At 33.2% G+C, this 22,847-nt stretch overlaps 2 long non-coding RNA genes across 2 annotated transcripts; both read left to right on the top strand.

The window, feature by feature from the left end:
• The first annotated feature begins 4,494 nt into the window (after window positions 1-4,494).
• On the top strand, window positions 4,495-7,856 carry LOC126966780 (uncharacterized). Its single transcript, XR_007729801.1, has 3 exons — window positions 4,495-4,746; window positions 5,517-6,800; window positions 7,689-7,856. It is a non-coding gene; the product is annotated as an uncharacterized LOC126966780 (long non-coding RNA).
• Window positions 7,857-10,596: 2,740 nt separating this feature from the next.
• LOC126966800 (uncharacterized) lies at window positions 10,597-12,976 on the top strand. The gene is made up of 2 exons (XR_007729820.1): window positions 10,597-10,643; window positions 12,740-12,976. It is a non-coding gene; the product is annotated as an uncharacterized LOC126966800 (long non-coding RNA).
• Window positions 12,977-22,847: the final 9,871 nt, after the last annotated feature.

The following is a 22,847-nucleotide window of genomic DNA, read 5'->3' as shown; positions in this document are numbered from 1 at the left end:
TCCGGCCTATCTGCCAGTCATTTAGCTCATGTTAACGTAACTTATTCTGCTTTTTTTTTAATGAAAAAGGGGGAAAGTTATTGAAACTTCCTGTTTTCTGCCATTGAATGCTTCTGCGTTGATCCTTAATGTAGTCTTCCTCCACGGTGCGGTTTGCGGAAAGAGCTTCCTGCGCGATTCGTACACATTTAAGGCCGGCCACGCTCCTGTTATCCCTCTGGTGTCTGCCACACCACACACATCGGTATTGGGGGCGACAATCCTTTAACATCATGCATCCCATAACAAGAAAAAAATCTAATTCAATAGGTAGACTGCCACGTAAACTAAATCTTCGAGCTAAATTTAAGTAAGTTCATTAAATATTTCTGTAAGTGCATCAATATTATACTAAAATAGTTTACGTCACCAGTTTATATTCGTCTATTGTTGTCATGTTGCTGACCCGGCGAACGTTGTTTGTTATATAAATTACTTAAATGCCCGCTCATTGTATGAATTGTCATATGTCATATGAAATGTTATTAACTGAATTACTTATATTGGGAATATATCAGTATTTGGCATTCAAATAAATACAGGTTCCGCATGAGTAATCACCAACATATGACATACAAATACCTTCTCCGAAACGCGATGCATCTCATGGTATAAGTATTATTCCGATCGGTTCAGTAGTTTTCGCAGTATTACCGAAGGACAAAACCGGCTCTTCATTAATTAATATAGATAAACCACAATAAAAAGTACTCAGATGCCTAAAGTTATTACTTAAACATATTGTGTGTATGAAGAAAATAGAAAAATATCTACTGTAGATACGTATTAGATCTCTTAATAATATTATAGTATTTTAGTTATATTTTATGGAGAATAGTAGATTATTGAAAGGTAGTTTAAGAATAACAAAAAATTTGTCGTACTGTTTGATGAAGGTCTTCGCTTTACCAAATTACAAATAGTGGTATTATTGTATTAGATAAGGTCATGTAATTTCATAAAATACTAATAAAATGACATTTACTTTTAAAAACCGGTATTTTATTACAACAAATTTCGAAAATATTTTAATTCCTCAACTCTATTTGATCAGCAAAGGTATTATACTGAATACATATTTTAAATTATCGGAACGACATTAGTTGGGATAGATGATCTTAGAATAGTGGTGCGTTATTTCACCCAGAATGAGCTTAAAAAATTTTGATGTGAGGCTTTCACGGATTTTTAATAACACGTTAGTCATGCATAATATGCATGCACATATGCTGCATGCATTTTTAAGTAAGTTACGCAGCATGTTGGTGACCGGTGCGCTTCGCTTCAACGAAACAAATGCGTTTTATATTGTATACAAAATTCACATCAAAATTATAAATCTTTTTTGCTAGTTATGTTTGTAGAAGTTTAATCATTACAGCTATTACTTCGTTTTTGTTTGTTCTTGTAATGTAATAATATCACATTATATCTATCAAACCGTGCCTCAAAAATATATCTTAAAGTTACATTATCCATACAGAAATAAAATTCAATGTGGAAAATTTAATTAAATAACGTGACACGAAATTTTTAATGCAAAGATTGTACTAATTGTTAAGTATCATTAATTATAGAAAATGTAACTTAAATGTATGAAGTATAATAATTAAATGTATCTGCAATCTTTTGACGGTGGCAAACGCCTTTACCAAACAGATTTAAAAAAAATATAGAAGAGGCAGAGAGAGACATATTAGTAGATCAATGAACAGGCGTTATAGAATGAGAAGGATGCAAGAAATTTACTGCACCAACAAGAGCTATGGTTTATATATTGGATTTATTGGTATAGGATTTAACTTTGACACTTTATATTGACACACTTTTACACAAATCATCTTGCCCCAAAGTAGGCATAGCCTATATGGGTACAACACAGTGATATATTTAATACGATATACTTACTTAACCATGCATGAATACATATAAACATCCATGACTGGGAAACAAACATCCATATTCATCATATAAACGATTCGAACCCGGGACCCCTAGTTTAGTAGTCAGGGTCACTAACCATTCGGCTATTATGGGTCGTCAAACTAAAAGTTTAAACTGTGATATTATTTATTAGACTATGGATTTTGGGTCGTCAACAAGTTGTCGACAATCTCGAGTATAACGTAACTGTTACATTAACAACCTGTTTACTTGATTATTGTCTCGTGTTGATTATTTATTATTCACTACATTATTTGAAATCATTTGAGAATAATCCTTACGAGTATATGCATTTAGTACCTGAACGTTCCTGGAGAACATTCGAGTGATTAAACTGCACGTGTGTTTATTTTGGTAGTCTGTACTATTTGGGTTATGAATAATTGGTAAAAAGTTGTTGGAAACGTATAATAAATCATTTGCGAAATTATTATGGTGTTTTCCGACTCCTCCTTCCTAAGACGTAACAATACTATAATAGATCTGTTACAGCTTTGCATCTAATTATCAATCGATGTGTGTATCCTTAAAAAAACAATAATTTATAATAATTATATTGTTTAAAATATACCTATATGGTTATAAGATATCCCGTAGTTAGCATGCGTAAACTATATAAATTCATTTAAAAATTGTTTCCCTCAAGAACATGTCTCTATTTTTATATTTGGTATATAAATGGAAATTCAACGTAATTTGTACTATTGTAATCTTAACTTTAAAAGATTATATAACTCCCAAATATACAAAAATAAGTTTGTATTATAAAGGTAAATAATTGATAAAGTAAGTATTAATATCTCTGGCAACTAGTTAGCTGCTATCAAGACATTATATGGATTCAGATAACTAAGATTTCTGTAACCAGTTGTATTTTACAATTATATAGGATCTTGTTGGTATTATGGAAGTTGGTGTTAAGGAAAAAATCTATCAATCGACTAATGATATGACCGCATACTAATTATTTTTCAATTTTCAGAAGCGACCTTCATAATGTCCGGACACTGCCAGAGCAAAATAGTTCTAGAAGGATACACGTTCAGCATCCACTGCAGAAGAAGTGCTCAAAGAGTCCGTTGGCGCTGCTCCACGCATCAACATATCAACTGTAAAGCAGCTATATACACTGATAATAATAAAATCGTGAAATGCAATAATGCACATTGTCATCCACCCCCTCTCGTATACCATAAAGGAGATTGGCGAAAATATAAAGGCTATTATAGAGACAGTCTATGATTAAGTTAAAGTAAACACTACACAAGCAGAGAACAGTTTAAAAATCTCTTTTACCTGTTCTGTGATCACAAAAAAACCCAGTCTACACAATCTTAAATCTACTCTTTGGTCTATGTAGATGTTTGGTTTAGTTTTATGTCTATATTAACTTTAGTTTCACAGTCAAGGTTAAGAGAAATGACGATGTCTTCTTTCAAATTTTTATCAATCTAATTCGATTCAGTTTCGAGTCACTCACAATACCTTTAGTTTGTACCTGTGTTTTGTAATATGTCTTGAAGAGAGCGAGCGATTGTATAACACTACTAGCATCAAAGTGTTGACGCGTCCAGAAGATACCAGTTAACTTTATCAGGATCTATTGGAGGGCAAAGTTTTCATCATCAAGTTTAAGTTTTGAGTGATAGTTAGTAAGTAGTAAGTAAGAAACCTCTTAAGAATAGATTTATTAAATCGCAGTATTAGATCGCAGTACGCGATAACTATGACTGCTTAAAGCTATATTATGTATAACTAGCTGACCCGTCAAACATTTTTTTGCCATATAAATTGTATTGATCTTTTTCTTTCTAATTGATAAGAGATGGCGCTAGTTGTATTCTTTAGTAACAATCACACTTCTTTTAAATTTTGTATAATTCACACTATAGTTTTATAAATTATAGTCTATGTGTTATTCTGGTGTGTAAGCTATATTATTGTAAAGTTTCATCAAAATCTATTCAGTAGATTTTGCGTTAAAGAGGTTCAAACATACATCCAGACATACAAACTTTCACATTTATAATATTAGTAGGATTAGTAGGATAATGTTAATTGAGGTCTTTACAACGGGACTCTTAATACCACACTTCGTTTGTAGAATAGTGCCATTTTATGTTAACTAGCTAAAATATTGAATATGTATATTATACAGTGATCAGTGATGTTCAGAAAGTTGTTATATTTCAGTTTAGATTACTAAAATATTTATTGTAGTACACTTCATGATGTCTACTTTAATTTTAATCATAGAAAAGGTTTATATATAAATTTTAATGATAATTACTAATTATGTGTTAACTTAGATAATAATTAAGTATTACTTCATCTTTATTTAGTAAAATATTTGAATAGTAATTGCACTATGGTCGTAGGAAATAGATGTCATGATTTTTAACTCACTGTGTTTCCTTTATTTTCAGGTATTAGCTGGAAAACTGGAAATGGACTGAAACGATGTCCTTATTCAAAAAATTAAATTAAAAAGTAAAATACAGAGAGCTGTGTCTCACGAACTTTTTAAGTTTACACCAAAAAATATTATTAAATTTTTATCTTATAATAGAATCTGGAAAAAAGTTATTTACTATATGATGTATATTTTTTTAACATTAAAACTTGTCTGAGACGTTATAAACTTAAAAATTAAATAGCTCTCTCTCTCAGCGCGAGACTAGATCGCAAACTCATCCCATAATCCCACTTAGGGTAAGATGAAAGGACCGATCTGAAGCTAGCCGGAATCCCCACAACACTAACGTGAGCTTAGCCACTTTAATTATTAACTTGTTGTTATTAATTTATTTTACTTAACATTTTTAGGAAAACTCACATATTGGTTTTATTTTGACAATACATACAAAGTTAAAGATGGCTTTTACAATTGAGCTTTAAAAATAGAAATGAAAATGCCTTTGATCATTCATACGTCTTGATAGACTATGGCTGTGAAATTAATTAAAAATAAGTTATTTACTAAAGGAAAACCTACAGCTAATTATACATAATATGTTTTCCAGAATATAAAACAAACAGCTTATTAACGGCTATCACATAATAATATATAAACAGAGAGAAAAAGTAAAATACAGTAAATCACAGATACAAACACACAGATACAAACTATGAATTGAACACATTAACAAAACAAAGAGAAGAAGTAGTATATAAACCAAGTGAAATAATTTTATTTTAACATGAAAAATTCCTGGCTAAGCAATTGCTGAGCTATACGCACAGACATATTAAAAATATCAAATGACGAGTATTGAGCTCTTACAGTTGAAGTTGTTACTCGCTCGCCATATAAAGAACTTGCCTCAAGGGACTGTAGACTATTTTAGCGATTGCTTTCTTAAATTTTTAATAAAATTAAAAATAAAATAATTAAAATTTTTAACTTAAATTGAAAATAAATTTTAATATTATTAAAAATTTAAGAAAGCAATCGCTAAAATGGTCTACAGTCCCGTGAGGCAAGTGAGCGGTTATCTTAATGTATTATAACGTACCTTTGTAATATATTTCAGAACCAGCATTCATGAAATCCTCGTACGGGGGTCGTTTGTTGGTTGCGTCAGGATATAAATACAGTTTTCACAAGCGTTCCGGTGTGAAAATAAGGTGGCGCTGTGCGACACATCATCGGAGACAATGCAAAGCATATGCCCACTCGTCGTTGATAGGAGATGAGATACTAAAAGTGAGCAACACTCATGTGCATCCACCAAATATGTATTATACTGATGGATCGTGGACTGAGAGAAGAAAGAGAAGACCTTCGAAGTTGAAAGGAACTGCCTAGATAGAATTAAATACAGATGATTGAAGGCAAGAGTCACGGGTTTCAATATGTTCAACATCAATATAGCCAAGCATTTTAAATACCAGTCGAAGCCACGTAAACAACATGCCAAAAAACAAAGCTGATTCATACACTCGCATGTCTAAAAATGATGAACTTCATAACGTCATAATATATTTTATCTTCATTGGAAAAGTTTAGTTACTGTTTAGGCCAGCTTTGCTCCGCGACCCAAAATTACCCAAATACAGTAAATGATTTGAAGGCAGGAGCGTGGCTACTTTGGAAAGCACGTTTTCCTGGAGATGAGACGGTAGATGACGAAATCGGGACTTCGTCAAAAATACCTTAATAGCAATAAAGTACATGAAATATATATAAATAAAAGCATTGCTCTTTTCATAGTGGTTTCAATACTAATTGATGATTCAACAAAAAACAGACTATTTAAAAAATCAATAGAGTTTAAGATCTTTAACACACTACAAACATATTAATACAAAATTAAATTTCAAAAAATGTTAACCGCTCCTAGCATTTCAAGGAATAGTTTGGTCATCTAAAGACAATCGATGAAAGATTGGAAGATGGAGAAGGACAAAATATGAAAGGCCGAAAATGTACAATGAGATGAGACCTCGTAAGATACGCAAAGATCGCTGTAACTTGTGGGTAATCGCAATCCACTATAAGATATTAACTACCTGCAATAATTTAATATAGTGATCAAAAATGACATCACCATCATCATCAGCCGGAAGACGTCTGCTGGACAAAGGCCTCCCCCAAAGATTTTCACGACCATCGGTCCTGCGGTGCCGTATTTATCCAACGTATTTCGGCGACCTTGACCAGATCGTCAGTACTAGATGGTGTGGGGGGCCTACCAACACTGCGGCTTCCGGTACGTGGTTGCCCCTACGGGCATCTGTCCGCCAAACTATGTGCCCTGCCCACTGCCACTTCAGAATGACATGCAATCGTAATAATTTTGAACCATATCTTTGAGGTAAATAAAGCTATTTACTGTGAAATTGTGTTCCATTCTTAATTATTTTTTAACGCCACGCCACTCTCCTATTATTACTATTATTCATATCGATAAGAATATCAAGGGCATAATATATTTCGGCAGCAATGTGTGGCTTACACACTTATAATACTTATTTTTAATTGCTCTAAAATATTTTTCTTTTTTACCAATCTGTTGGTTCTACTTAATTGCAGCGACCACTACAAAGCTTCTACATAATCAAGTTAACTAATGACATTATTCATAAACGAGCTAATGATCTGCGTGTATTTCAAAATTGAGCTCATCAAATTAATTAGTAGGGCTTTTATAAATTTAAAAACTATAAAAATTGTGTCCCGGTCAGTCTGTCATAAAACTCATATTTTTCACAAACTGTCAGAAAACCTGCAGATTGCTTTGAAATAAGTTTTAAATTATTTTTTTTTATGAGAAGAAGGGACGATAATAGCAATACTGATTCATCTGATTGTAAGTGATACAACCTCAATCCGGTGCTTCTTACGAACCGTTAATTATCATCAGCTTGAGAGTTAAGCTATAAATTTATCGGATAATTTATAATTTGATCGGAATTAGTAGGGCGGAACCATCGGACGCGGCGAGATAGCAGACCATATGCGACGGTATGTCACATGGTCCATCCCACAAAATTCCGACGGCGGACCAATTAGTCTGATGGTCCAGTCCTACCAAATCCAATCATGTGTTAAGGCTATTCAGAAATGATCAATAACCCAATTATTTTACGAGCTACGGCGCTCCGTATGTCAATGATGCAGGCTCAAGCTCTTATGAAAAACTTTGTACAGTTTCTCCAAATTTAAATTCTTGTGTCTTTACGTTTATATGTTTTTCAAACAGAACCTGTTTTTATGAAGAGCCTCCGTGGTGCTGATATGATAGCCTACAAGGGATACAGTTTCTTGAAGCACAGAACGAGCGGCGCGAAGGTGAGGTGGTGGTGTCGGAGAGTTCAAGGTGGCTGCAAGGCGTGTATCTACACCTTCGACACCATCATTGTGAGGATTAATGATGACCACAATCATCAGCCTGAAGCGAAGTAATCATCAAGTGGCTTAAGGATTTTGTTGAAAAAAAAATATATATTATTAGAAACGTGTGTTCTTTACATATATGTAAACAATTTATCAGCATAAATATAGATATGATAGCAGTACCTACTTAACTATTGAAAATAGTTTTTTGTGGAAGCAAATATTATTTTCAATATAATTCCGTAACTTGGCATTTTTTAGTATTCGATACTTAAGAACTATAAAGCTACAAACGAAGTAAATTTACCCAAAATGGTATATTCAAACATTATACTCAAGAATTAACAAACTATAATAATAATATTAATGACACACTGTCACAACTAATGTTGCACCATTAGGGTGCAAGACAACCATATGTTTAATAAACATTTATTAACTTTCAAATCAACTATCAAGATGAGGAAAGTCGCATATTTGGGGCCCGTCCTTAGGCACGAGAGGTACAAACTCCTACAACTCATCATGATGGGAAAAGTTGCCGGAAGAAGAGACGTAGGTCGCAGAAAAGAGTCTTGGCTGCGCAACATCCGAGAGTGGACTGGCATCGCGAGTGCGGCAGAACTATTTCGCCTCGCGAAGGACAAACAATTGAAACTATAAATCTGACCGCCAACCTTCGCTAGTCGGAGAGGCACGCGAAGAAGAAACTTTCAAATTCGCGATATGAATGTTTGCACCTACTACTGAGATTCAAATCTAGGACCTCTAGCTCAGTAGTCAGGATAACACACCGCTATATGGGCTATATGACTCGTAGAATATAGACCAGTTTATTTCTAAACTGAAATGTATTAAAGCTCTTATGTATAGGGTCAACTATATTTTACTAATTAAATAATCTACATTCATTCTATAATGTTTATATTTAAATGTCTTCTGGTGAATAATTTATTGTATTAAAATATTTTGTATAAACTATATGTTCAGCATCCCAAAATAGTTATTTATAGTTTTTTGTCTTCAATGTTTATAAGAGTGGAGGCACAATCAAAAGCCTATAAGGCTTTTGATTGTGCCTCACCTTTTCATCACACGCATTATCTGAATTATAATTTTAAAAATATTAAGTTTACTAATAGATTCGTATGTAATTCAACACATTATTAACTTCTATACGTTTTCAGATCGGCCAACGTTTTTCACGTCGAAGATCGGCGCTCGGGTGATGAAACTGCGCGGCTATTGGTACACCAGACATTCCGTGTGCTCCTCCCGTGTGAAGTGGCTTTGTGCCGAGAGCCGTCACAGACAGTGCCACGCTATCGTCGTAACCATCGGCTGCATGACCGTGGGAAGACACAACAAACACACACACCCGCCCGACGCCACAGCTGACCTACAACTGATAGATAGTAACCGATAATTAACTATAACCTGTGACCATTTTAACGGATTTATTGTTATTTTGATTTTATATTTGTTTTTACAATGATATGGTTTTAGTTCCTTCAGTAGTTTGCTGAATTTGCCATTATATAAAAAATAAGAATCGACCGAAATGTAACGTTTATAGAAAGTTAAGACTACGTTAGTCGTTAACACAAGGGTGTCGTAAGAGGCGACTGAGGGCGACCAGTGGGAGGCTCCTTTGTACAGGATGCCGTCCAGATTATGGGTACCACAACGGCGCCTTTTTCTGCCGCGGAGCAGTAATGTGTAAGCATTATTGTGTCTCGGTCTGAAAGGCGTCTCAAGGTGACGAGCGCGATTGTGGAGCCGATCAGAATTTTTGGGTTTTTCAAGAATGCTGAGCGGCAGTGCATTGTACTATGGGCAGGGCGTATAGCTAAAGGTCCTGCTCGCCTCGTCGCTTATTGTCATACATATTATAATTATAATAATTGTCACGTACCTTGCGACGTGTCCTCTTTATAGTCATGTCATACCAGCCCGGAAACATTGTCGAACAATTTTAACATTTGGTGCTACATGGGTTAGTAACAAAGAACTGAACTATATTTCTGAAATATAAAATAACTGTGTTCTTAAATGTACAATAAATACTTAAGTATGTATTGTATAGGCTTTTCACAAGTCAAGCAAAGCCCGACGCCTGCGTGCTTGACGTCACAGATTTAAGTGTTCATATAACTTTTATGTATCTTAGATAATTGAAAATTGAACGTGTGAGTAATGTTATGTGTTTAATAAAAAAACATTCTGTCATGTAACAAGTAATAAAATAATATGCCCTTAAAATATAATGTGGATCAATCCGTTAGAAAGTTATAAGTTGTAACAACTCTGTAAATATATGACAAGATGTCAGGTTAACGTTAATAAATGTTTTCAATGTTATGTTAGTTTAATGTTATGTCCATATTATGTGTTGACGAATGCAGTTGGCACGTATATTACTACGTGTCAATACATTTCTCGTGTCTTGCTTATTCTTAAGTGCTAGTAGTGAGCATGTTTGTCCATCATTTATTATATTAAGACGAACTTCGGCTCACACAAACAAATTAGATCGCTCGGCTACTGTTCTATTAGTTGCAAGATATGACAATCACATACAAACTAACACGGGAAGTTAAACACTCCTTATGCCTTATATTATTATTATATTCGCAATGAAAATAAGTCTTGCTATTCATTTGATGAGGTCAGTTAATGATTACAACATAAAGTTGACAAAACGTTAAGATCGATTGTTATATATGTGGGTGAACACACATTTATAAAGGTGTATTATATTTTCAGAGTTCGTCATCAAAACAGTGAGGGGAAGGCCAGTGCTGCTGTACAACAACTATAGGTACGGGATGTTAAAACGCTCCAACGAGACCACGTGGTGGCGCTGCGTGCGACATTCTCTCGGGTGCCGGTCTAAAGTTATGATGTTTGACAATGACGCTGTGGTTACACATGAGCATAACCACCAAAGTTACTCTAAACAATATTACTAGTTCACTTACGGCCTTACAAACTTGCTGTAAAGATATTTCTGAGAATAAACCAAGGATGTGCAAAATGTTGACTATATCGCTGACAACACTATCAATAAAATTATAATTCCGAAATTTCCGCATGTCAAGCAGCCTTGCAAATAAAAGCGGGAAACGTTTTACGTCCGAATAAGCAAAAATGTCTATTTGTAAACATTTTGCATATTCTTGGTTTATTATGACGTATAACTTTATACCAAGTCTAAGTAAGATAGGAAGCAACCATCCCACATCTGTTTAATAGATGATAAGTTATTTTAATATCAAATTTAATAAATATAATTAAATCTAGTGAGTGGGTTACACACGGGTTATACACCACATAACATAACCTAATCATGTGAGCATACTTACTATTCGGGACCTCTTCGTGGGCGATCGAGTGGCATATTTAATGGCGTAGTAATACGACAAAATCTTGCCAATACGAAACCATTGTAGCTCTACAGTTATCAGACTAATATAATATACTTTAAAGGTATGCCAACTTAACTTAAAAAACCGAGTTGTGAAGCCCGTTAGATGCAAACAAGTGTTAAAAAGATTTGGACAGACCGTCCGCAGTCCGCACCACTTTTAAAAACTCGCCGACTCAATGTTTACAATGTAGTAGGTATATGTAACAACTTAAGGTTCTATTCTATTCTTTATATTGTGGCTTTTGTTCATTCATTACATATTTTTACCAAGTGCCTAGATAATATATGTCAAATTAAATTTAAATAGGAATATAATATTACAATATCTGTAGAATACTATATTTTAATGTATACATAAGTATGTTGAATATTATGTAATATATAAATATAATATATATTTAGGATTATAAATAAATAGAAGAGTTATTGTTATTGGACATAACTATTAAAATATGCAATTCTTGTTTATATTATTATTTTTTGTCTTTTGGTAATTAATTGTATTGGCCTTTTAGAGATATTTCAGTATCTATAATCCATCTCAAGTAAATATTTAGTTAATTACATAATGAAGATCCTTACTTTTAGAAGTACCTACTCCTTGAAATAAAACCTTTTTAATATTTCTAAACACGTTCAGTTACAAGATCTTATTTAGAACGACAGCGTAATAAACAGATAAATTTGAAGTGTCAACTTTTGGAAATCTATAATATTTTTTTTTAAATATCTAACTATAATGTATTTACTTTTGTATTTACACAATAGAGCCATTGTTAAAAAAGACTGAAGATTGAAAAAAGTGGCCGTTGAGTCTCTTGTATGTTCTACTTTTGATGATAGATTAAGTAATTTAGTAAAAATATTTATAGTGATGATTCAAAAGTGCTTTGTTTAAGCTTAATTGAATAAAGTTTATTTGATGTTGACAATAACAGTTAGTTGAACAGCAAGTCATGGTTTTTAATTTAATTAATTCACATTTCGACGAATCATGAAGTTCGGATTTTAATCTGAACAAGTCCTCCATACTCTCCCGCCACATGTGACGTAGAAGATCCAGTGACACCACTCTCACAACTCTACGGAACGTCAAACGCTTCATGTCGATTTTAGCAATTTATTTGTGGAATAATTGGAACAAGTTAACTATATATTACTGTAATTTATCATTTAAGCTGGTCTTATTTCGACCTATAGAGGTCTTGAGGTCTTTAAGTAGTGGATAAGCTTCTTAAAGAAAACTTTCAGATATGCTGTACACATTTTCTCTTAGTGAGTTCATGTTATCATTCCTTTTAGATCTTCTCTTGTATTTAATATATTAGTACTAAACAATGTATTGCGTTCATTGTTATCAAGTTTTTACTTCTGTGAGTGTGTGTAAATTATTGTAGAAATAAAAAAAAACTCGTGTCACATTGTACCTGTGAAAAGTAAGAAAAATGACATATTATATATCAGCTAATTGTTAATTTATTTCACAGATGCTGAAATTTATATGACTCGTCGAGGATATTGGGTTCTTATGTTAGGTGGCTACAAGTATACGATGAATAATTCGTTTGGCCAGAAGAGGACATGGCGATGCTCGAAGAATAGTTACAGAGGATGCAAGGCAACCGCTGTCACGTTCAGTAACGATGTGATAGCACAGAAAAATGAACACAACCACCCCCCGGGGGACCATCATTGTAAAGATTAATATAATATTTAATAATAAACTCCGTTGTTATTTCAAATGTTATAAACGACGCTCCTTAATGTTAACTCCGCTAAGTTTCACTAAATTAGTACGTCACGTGATCGAACGACTCTACAGGAGATTTTTGCAACTTTGATTCCTCTGGTGGTGCAAGAAAATGTAGGCGGCGGTGATCACTTAACACCATGTAACCCTCCGGTCGCGTCTTCTCCTTTTCCTTTTCCATAAAAAATAAATAAAATACTTTTACAGTATGAATGGAGCATAACTTAAAGAAAACGTATCGGAAATTTTAGTGATATCATCGTTATTGTTTCATCAAGGAAGTTTAATTGTCAATATCGTTATCAATGATAATTAATTTGTGGACGTTCATGACTGTGTAAAACAAGCGCTGCGGTGAGTGACCGCTGTGACGTCACTACACAACACTCACCCACAGGACGCGCAATATAATTATAATCCAAATCGAGCCGTCTGAAATATTTCAATAATACGGAAACGACAATGATCGTAACTTCAGATCTACTTGCTTTACACTGAGCTATGATGTGACAGGATCAGTGATATGCTCCGTTCCCACGTAAAACAGATTTAATTAAAATTGACAGGGATCTCTTCCATAAATGTTTAGTACGAAGCTGGGTGTTTGGCAAAATTGTATTACTTGTGTTTTTGTCCACTTTAATCAACGCTTTTGTTTGATCTCTCTTATTCTTGATAATAAGACCCTTTTCAGTTAAAACCCGGTCTTATTATATAGATTAGATGAAACTGGATTCTTTCTCTAGAAAGACGTAGACGTGACCAACGTTTTGTTGATACCTTAACTGAGCAGCAATGAGTCGTGAAGAACTACTTACAGATACTCAAAACTGTTGTTACTGCAACTGTTATTGTGGGAGGCTCCTTTGTACAGGATGACGGCTAGATTATGGATACTACAACGGCGCCTATTTCTGCCGTGAAGCAGTAATGTGTAAGCATTATTGTGTTTCTAGTAAAATTACTGAGCAATTGAGACTTAACATCTTATGTCTCAAGGTGACTAGTGATGTGCAATTGTGATGCCGCTCAGAATTTTTTGTTGTTTCAAGAATCCTGCATTGGCACTGCATTGTAATGGGCAAGCTGTCTCGATTACTGAACGTATTGCTTGTCTCTTCCCTTATTTTCATAAAATAAATAAGATCTAAAGATGCATATCTAACAGCAGTTTTAAATATAAAATCTCTACCTGTTTAAGATTATTTTGAATACAGATTTAAGGCCATCAGTGAGTCATTTCTAAATCCGTATAGTTTAGGGAACGTTTATCAACATTCATACAAATTAAAAAGTCATCAAAAAATTGATCGAGAAATAAATTCCAAAAATGTTAGATCTGTTATTGAAATAAGGAAGTGAATTATGATTGAAATATATTCGAAAGTTCAGTTGAGATTCCGTTCACAATATTCAAATAACATACTCGTATTAGACAGAAGATCATCAATAAAAAATTAAGCATGTGAAATTTGTGAGAAATTACTTATAGAGCTGTTTTATTGTGATTTAGAAATAGACTTTAGTTGTGAATAAAGATAAGGTTTATGTTGTATTGAATTAAATATGATTATAACCATTTTAATTACCAATTACAGCTATTTCTATTCGTCAGTAATTCACATAATATTGAGTTCTTTTAGCTCTTGTTCTTCTCCTTTTGATTTAAAACTCACCCTTTTCTTTCAGATCCAATAGAGATACACTACACAAATAGAGGCATAAAGTATATAGAAATTAATGATTATACATACAGTTACCATAGACAAAACTCTGCAGAAATAATTCGATGGAGGTGTCCTAAGCAGAAAAGGGGATGTACTGCAGCTGTTGTAACACTATATGATAAAGTAATTAAAATAAAGAACACACATAACCACCCTCCGTGTTGAGATCCGACGATCAATTAGCTTGGGAAGATAACAGTTTTCATTAGTTTCGATGGTTTTGTTTGAATATCGTGAGACCCTTATTTGTATTGTAATAATATCTTCATCATTGATGATGATCAAATATACAATAGAATAATAACCACCACACAAACGTATAGCCCCAAATATAATTTTGCGCTAGGATGCGCGAATATCTTGGATTTTAAAAATAATCCCAAATTCCTTCTCTGCACTCTTGAGAACCTCGAATATGATATCCATATTATTGAAATCATAGTTTTGCGTGGTCGCCATCTTGCATTTCCAAAATGATCCCAAATTCGTTCTCTGCACCCTCGAGAACCTCGGATATGATATCCATATTGTTGAAATCATAATTTTGAGCAGCGGGCATGTTGGATTTAAAAAATGATTCCAAATTGTTTCTCTGCACCCTCGAGAACCTCGGATACGATATCCATATTGTTGGAATCATAGTTTTGCGTGGTCGCCATCTTGGATTTCAAAAATGATTCCAAATTCGTTCTCTGCACCCTCGAGAGCCTCGGATACGATATCCATATTGTTGAAATCATAGTTTGCCGCGGCGGCCAAAATAATAGTTTTATAAATAATAGCTGGCAACGGCGCCTCTATCGTCCCGTTTTTTCGTTTCATCGAGTTTCCTATGACAACGATTCTAAAGAGGGTTCACTTCAAAATTGTTGTTTATTTATTAATAATATCCTAGTGATGCTTTTTTTGCACACCGTTAAGCGACGATGTGACGTCATCGACGCGGACGTCAGGTCCAGTGATAATATAACAGGGTACTAATGAATTGTGCGTTGATTCTTGACTGTGACGTCATGTGGTGCTATTTAACTATATTAGTGCACTAAACATAGTTTCAAGCTATGATCAATTAAATAGTGGTCGTTACCACAAACAATTGATATTCCATAGGAATAATGTAGTTAATCTTTACTTTAACTGTGTTACTAATAAACGCGAAGTTTAAAGTTATTTCAAATTTAAAACTATATGTTATCTTGCCTTTGTCATTACAGAATTACATAATAGGGAGTATAATTTTAAACTTGGAGTAACTTTTCATTGCGTTTATTATAAGACAGTAAGTGTTCAATACGCACTGCGTGATGAAGTATTTGTTAAGTACTATAGCTGTGGGGATCTTTCTTCCATTTATCACCAAATTTTGCAACAAAATCTAATATCCTACCATGGACACAATTTTTGCCTGCGAACACTAGACTAGACTAGACTATGCTACTAGACTTGAGTAACACGCTTGTGATTTCTCTGGTGTTGAAAGACAGCTTGGAAACGGTGATAGAGTTTTTATGGAAAAGGACAAGAGAAGATAAGCATTTACGTGCTTTTAGGTCAGTGTAGGCTTTTTTGGAGGTTCCTCTCATATCAATATAAATAATATATAAAAACATTCTTAACTTGTTTTTGTATAAGTTAATGTTTGCACATTCGAATTTACCTAAAAAGTTATGGAAGAATTAAAGATCTACAAACAATCACAATGAATATGGATTCTGCAAGAAATGCTTACTATTACTCTTGCCGGTAACTTAAGTCCAAATTTGTGAACTTGATGGTGGCCTGACACATAAATTATGGTCTTTTTTGTAAAGGCTTGTTGCATAGATTCTTGTTTGTATAGATAAATACATTCTAGAAGGATTTAAAGCCTATTCTGTTGAATTATAAATAAATCGTAGCAATTTATTATTTCTGAAAGGGATGATATCTTTCAATAGGTTGTTTTTGTGATGATTTGTAACAATATTATAAAAAATATAATAGAATAATAGAAAGATAATATATAATAAAAGATAGCCAGTTTTTTTTTAAATATGCTACAATTCATATTTTTTTGCCCTTGAATTTATTATGGTTGTACCTCGGAGTTTGTGTAAGTATATTTGATTTTAATTTAAGAACTATAAATATATTTTTTTTAACAGATGCTCGACAGAATTTGCCGAGTTTTAGAATCTCCAAGGCTAATGGCGTAGAGAAGATCGAAGTTAACAATTATAAATACAGTTTTCACAAGATGACTCCTAGTGGTAGGAAAAGGTGGAGATGTCCAAAACAGAGTAATGGATGCACTGCTTCCGTGATAACTTTCGAAGACATGGTATTGCATGGGAAGTACCAACACAATCATCCTATATAAAATATATTTTAATATGTCTGTTTGTGTTTGAATCTCGTTTAGAAGTCCACCCGAACAAACTTACTCATGAGCTTGAACTTGCCCCAAACCAGCAAAACGGCTTAAAAGTTCGCTCTCTTTGAGCTGGACAAATACGTCAAAGAATCCTAAATGTGAGAGTCCTTCTCGTTGAAAAAGGGCCTCTGCATATCTTATGGTAAAAGCTATAAGTCACATTATAACAAAAAATATTATTTAGTACCAGATGTCAAAACTGATCCATCACTTGCCGTTACGCACAGTCATTGTTCTGATGTGCATTTATCACAGGGAGCGTTCGAAAGAGCAGTTTGGACCTGATTCGCGCGAACCAATTTCAACTTAGCTCCACACGTTACAATCTCAATTATATTCCTCACAATCTGGATGGCTAGCGTTTCTCCGTAGTGCGACGTTCAGCTGGTGGTAATTGATACGCCCTGTCCATTACAATGCAGTGTCGCTCAGGATTCTTGTATAACCCAAAAATTCTCAGCGGCACTAAAATTGTACTCATCACCTTGAGATATAAGATATTAAGTCTCATTTGCCCAGTATTTCACTCCCTACGGCGCCCGTCAGACCAAAACACAATAATGCTTGCATATTACTGCTTCACAGCCGAAAAAGCCGCCGCTGTGGTACCCTTTTTACCAGAACAACCACAGTATTTTAAATTAACTTTCTTCTCGTGCTTGCCTTCTTTTCATTTGTACTCAGGTGATAGCTCATTGGAGTCATCCAACCGTCGACCTGTACTGTCTTGTTCGATGACTACTCGTCGATAGGTTACGAATGCACGCCGAGCTGTCACCATTGAACGTCACGCGGAACTCGACACCCGTGCATTGGCAATGCAAAACAACATGCGAACAGCTCGCGCCATGAGAAGGGATTCTCGCCTCCTCACGTCGCACGTACGACAGAAGCACATCTCACCTATAACTATGAATGTATTTACAAACCTACCTTGGCTGACACCGACTCCAAAAATAACAATAATTGTATAAACATTATATTGTCGTTATAATTTGATTGACTTTTAGATAGTCCAATATTTTTCATTTCATTTTACGTCGGAGAACTCTAAAAATAATTTGATTACTATGTTGTAGAAGAATACGCAATTATATTTTTTCTTTTTATTGCATATTTTACGTTTTGGAATAGTTTTTTAAAGAGAGACTGTTTTTTTGTTATTTGAAGTCGGTTAAAAATAGGGATGTCTTCAACGTGCGTTCTTTTAGGTCTTCTTTTGATTTATAACTTACCTTTTCCTTACAGATGTAATAGAGATATACTACACAAATAGAGGTGTAAAATATATAGAAATTCATGATTATAACTACAGTTATCATACACAAAACTCTTCAGGAATAATTCGATGGAGGTGTCCTAAACAGAAAAAGGGATGTACTGCAGCTGTTGTAACACTATATGATAAAGTAATTAAAATAAAGAACACACATAACCACCCTCCGTGTTGAGATCCGACGATAAATTAGCTTGGGAAGATAACAGTTTTCATTATTTTCGGTGGTTTTGTATGAATATCGTGAGACCCTTATTTGTATTGTAATAATATCTTCATCATTGATGATGATCTAGAAGACATAAAGCACGAATCAGCTGTCTACTTGACATAGACTTATATATAGACTTTATGCCTGGGTTTAACGTTGACAGTAACGCTGACTCTAACATAGGCTGCGGAATGCGTTAAAACATCGCATATCACATATTTAAAGTTAAAAAGTGAAATATCAGGTCAATATCGAATATTTATTTGAAACTTTTAACAAGTCGCTATTTAACATTAACAATAGTTTTAACCGGCGAAAATGGGACGGTTACGGTTAACACTTAAAGTAATGACGTCATCTAAGAATTGTAAAATGCAACACATTAACATGTTTGTTATTACTAAATTTAGTTTATGCAGCCCCGTCTTAATTTTGAATACTTTTTGACATCTAGCAAGGAAATTGTTAATTAATGAATAATTTCAAATTAATTAAAGTGGCGAACTTAAGTGACGTAATGTTCACCTGTTTCACTGAATCTAATGAAGTGTGTGTTGCTTGTTGACTGTGACGTCATGTGGTCCTATTTAATTGTATAGCGCACTAAAAATGGTCGTAAACTGCTCTCACTGTAACCAATTAAGTAATGGTCGTTACCACGAACAATTGACATATCACAGGTATAATGTTCTCTCATCTGAATAATGAAGTATTTGTTAAGTACTACGAACTGTGTTGTTGTGGGGATCTTTATTCCATGTATCACCAAATTGTAACACAGCGGCACAGTCTTGCGGAGAGAGAGAGAGAACTTTTAAAATCATAAAAAAATCATCGCTCTTAAATCTTTTCGACTTAATTCCATTTTCGTTGCGTCCGTAGAACTGTGATGTGTGATAAAAAACAATTGACAAATGATTTCCCGCCAATTGTTTTTATTATTACTAAAAAATATAACATTCGAAATTCAAATAGTACATTCTAGACATGGGTAATATTATTGTGATTTCTCTGGTGAGAGAAGATAAGCATTTATGGCCTTATAGGTCAGAATAGGCTTTTTTGAAGGTACCACTCGTATTGATATCAATACAATTTTCAAAATTTTATAATTAAATATAATATTCGTAGTAATAGTTTTAACCTCATGTAATCATATTAAGTATTGTTAATATAGTTAAGTAAAGGCATTGTCATGTTGTGAATAAAAGGTTAGATAATTTTATATATTTCATTCCAAATTTTAATATTATATAACTATATTCCCTTAGAATAAGAAGTAGTAAATTAGCAAACTATACATGTTTTGTCTTTCATGGAGTAATTCGAAATATATTAATTAAAATTTAAACATCAAGAAAGGCTATCAGATAAATAAAACACAAAATAATTTCATAAATTTATTCAGTGAACCAAAATTTATAATAATGATTATTTCTCAGAAAACAGCAGTGGCATGTTACATTTAACATTTAATTAATATTTACGAGATAACTTTATTATAAGATAAATAGTAGTATAGTTTTAGAATAAAGTTTTATAAATATATAATTGTTATAATCAATGAATGCTTATATTGATTACCATATTATTGTAAATAACTGTTTAATGCCTTAATTTATTCATCTTTGTACCAAACGACGCATATTAACAGAGAAGTAAGTACATAAAACGTGAATATTTTTAAAGTGTGTCTTTCCATTTGCCAAACCGTAAAATAAACATTGAACGTAAACATAAAAGCCTGACAAACATAAGATCAAGTCATATATATTGCTAAAAAACGAACAATTGATTCAACATTCGCAAACCGAGAAAGGACCAGTGCGATGTTTGTTGTGGAGGAGGCGAGGAGTAACATCCAACGAATTTATAATCTGTTAAATTGATTACCTTAAAACCACAAGGAGAACTTATAAAAACATCACGTGATGGATGTATTTGTCACAACAGAAATAAGGTATCAGCGAGTAGTACATTGAGCGACATTGCTTATTTTTTTAAATTAGAAGTTGAACAATTCATTTTAGAAAAGGGACTCACTATCACGGACGTTAGTAGTGTCCACTATACAGTAAAACATTATATTATATACTAACAGTAAATGATATCAGATCATTTAAATGCCATCTGGCGTTGTTTGATGAATGATGGTCCCCTGGAAATAACTAAATCCAAGTTTAATTAACTTCAAGAGTTAAAACTATTTATAGATTGTGACTACCATCAATTTTATGATTGTCTTAAATTTAATTATAATTAATACGGTAATTTTATACATAAACAATAATAATTACGTAATTTCAATATTCTTTTACATTATAACCTGTTATGTGCCCTTGACTTGACCTCTTAAAATCTGTTACGTGATTATTTTTCACTTTAATTGAAATATTGTTTTTTATTGAAATTTGGATTTCATCCCCACCATCTGGATGTGTGGCGGTCCTCCACAGTGCGGTTTTCAAGGAGCTTTCTCCCTCGTACTACAAAGCTATGGAATGAGCTTCCTTGTGCGGTGTTTCCGGGACAATACGATATGGGTACCTTCAAAAAAAGCGCGTACACCTTCCTTAAAGGCCGGCAACGCTCTTGTGATTCCTCTGGTGTTGCAAAAGAATGTGGGCGGTGGTGATCACTTAACACCAGGTGACCCGTACGCTCGTTTGACCTCCTATTCAATAATAAAAAAATAATAATAATAATATTTAAACTTTTATATTAACATGCTTAAAAGACAAATAAGTTTACGTATAGCAGCGATAGCTTTGAAAGAAAACACTTTAAAACATAAACCTTCATTTAATGTTTTTCAGGAAAACTTGTTTGTGAATATCTTTTAAGTTTACTTCTAAAACATTGCAGATTTTGGTTTGACAACCACAAAATAACATAAATATGTGTCAGATCTGTTATGACTTATAAAGCTATGAAATGCTCATTGGTTGACATTGTCTTTCGTTACACAAAAATGCGAATACAGGAATACTCCTGTAAATTATAAAAATAAATGAAAACAGTATGACTAAACTATATTAAAATACTGAATTACTATTTTAAAGAACAACTATTTATTTTTGATACAGACTGTAAGCCTTAAGCCACATTACAGCTATACTGCCGTGCTTTTTATCCATGAGATTTTGTGGGAAGCGCATACAAGCCAAAGCTGGTTCGTAAATTTAAACAAAATGGCTCGCTGAAAAAAATATCGCGCGACATTCGGAATACAACTGCGTGGGTATCGAGCGATTTGACGGTATTTTAGGGTTTCAGCAATATAATATACTGGAGCGTGGCTTAAGTCTTAAGCGAATATACTACATACTGCAGTAGTTCTAATAGGTTCTATATAAATTAGTAAGAAAGAAAGAAAAATAATTTAATCACTAAGGTCAAAATAACTGTAATATAAAATAATATTTTACAACCACTTGGGAAAAGTTGAGCTTTAATAAGCAGAAGTGGGAAGAAACCCGATGCTATTTTTTTCTTTTTAATCTATAAAAGGCATTTATTTTCTCAAAATTGATTCCTATAGAATTCATTTTGATGTCATTTCTAACGTTTTGACATACTTAGTCTAGTTAAAAAAAAAGAAAAAGAATGATTTATGCCAAAAAAGTCTCAAAAGAGAACGAGTGCAGTAGATGTATCAATTTGTATAATAAATAGTCGGTACAAATCATAACAGGTTTTGTAAATTATAAATTTCTGAATTATAACATTCGTACCTACATAATACTTATTTAGATTAGCCATTGATGTACAACTAACACTACACTCATAATCGCCTGTTAAAAGGTCGTCAAAACATTTCCGAGCGGCGTTGTATATATGTATACATTAACTTATAGTTTCAATATATACTTTTTAGTTCCAGTTTTATTTCATTTCTGATGATACATTACAATATAAAACTTAATATTGAAGATAATCTAACTTATTATCATAAATCTTAATGGTAATGGAATGTACATAAAAATACAAGATGTTACATATACATATTTTACTTTTGCTTTTCAAGCTAATAATCTTAGAACTGTATATACAAAAAAGTAAAAGTAAAACTAGTTCAAAGTTTTCACCAGAACAACCAACACCACGAAGTTGGTCTAAATTATGTTACATCGTTATTGTATAGGGCTTTAACAATTCAAAAAATTCTTGACTTAGATATTTATTTGTTAACAGTTTGTTATATTTAAGTGATCTAAC

Source organism: Leptidea sinapis, chromosome 11 (genome assembly GCF_905404315.1).
Source record: "Leptidea sinapis chromosome 11, ilLepSina1.1, whole genome shotgun sequence".
Lineage (NCBI taxonomy): Eukaryota > Metazoa > Arthropoda > Insecta > Lepidoptera > Pieridae > Leptidea > Leptidea sinapis.
The sequence above is the reverse complement of the archived record's forward strand: the minus strand, read 5'-3'. Positions and strand labels throughout refer to the sequence as shown.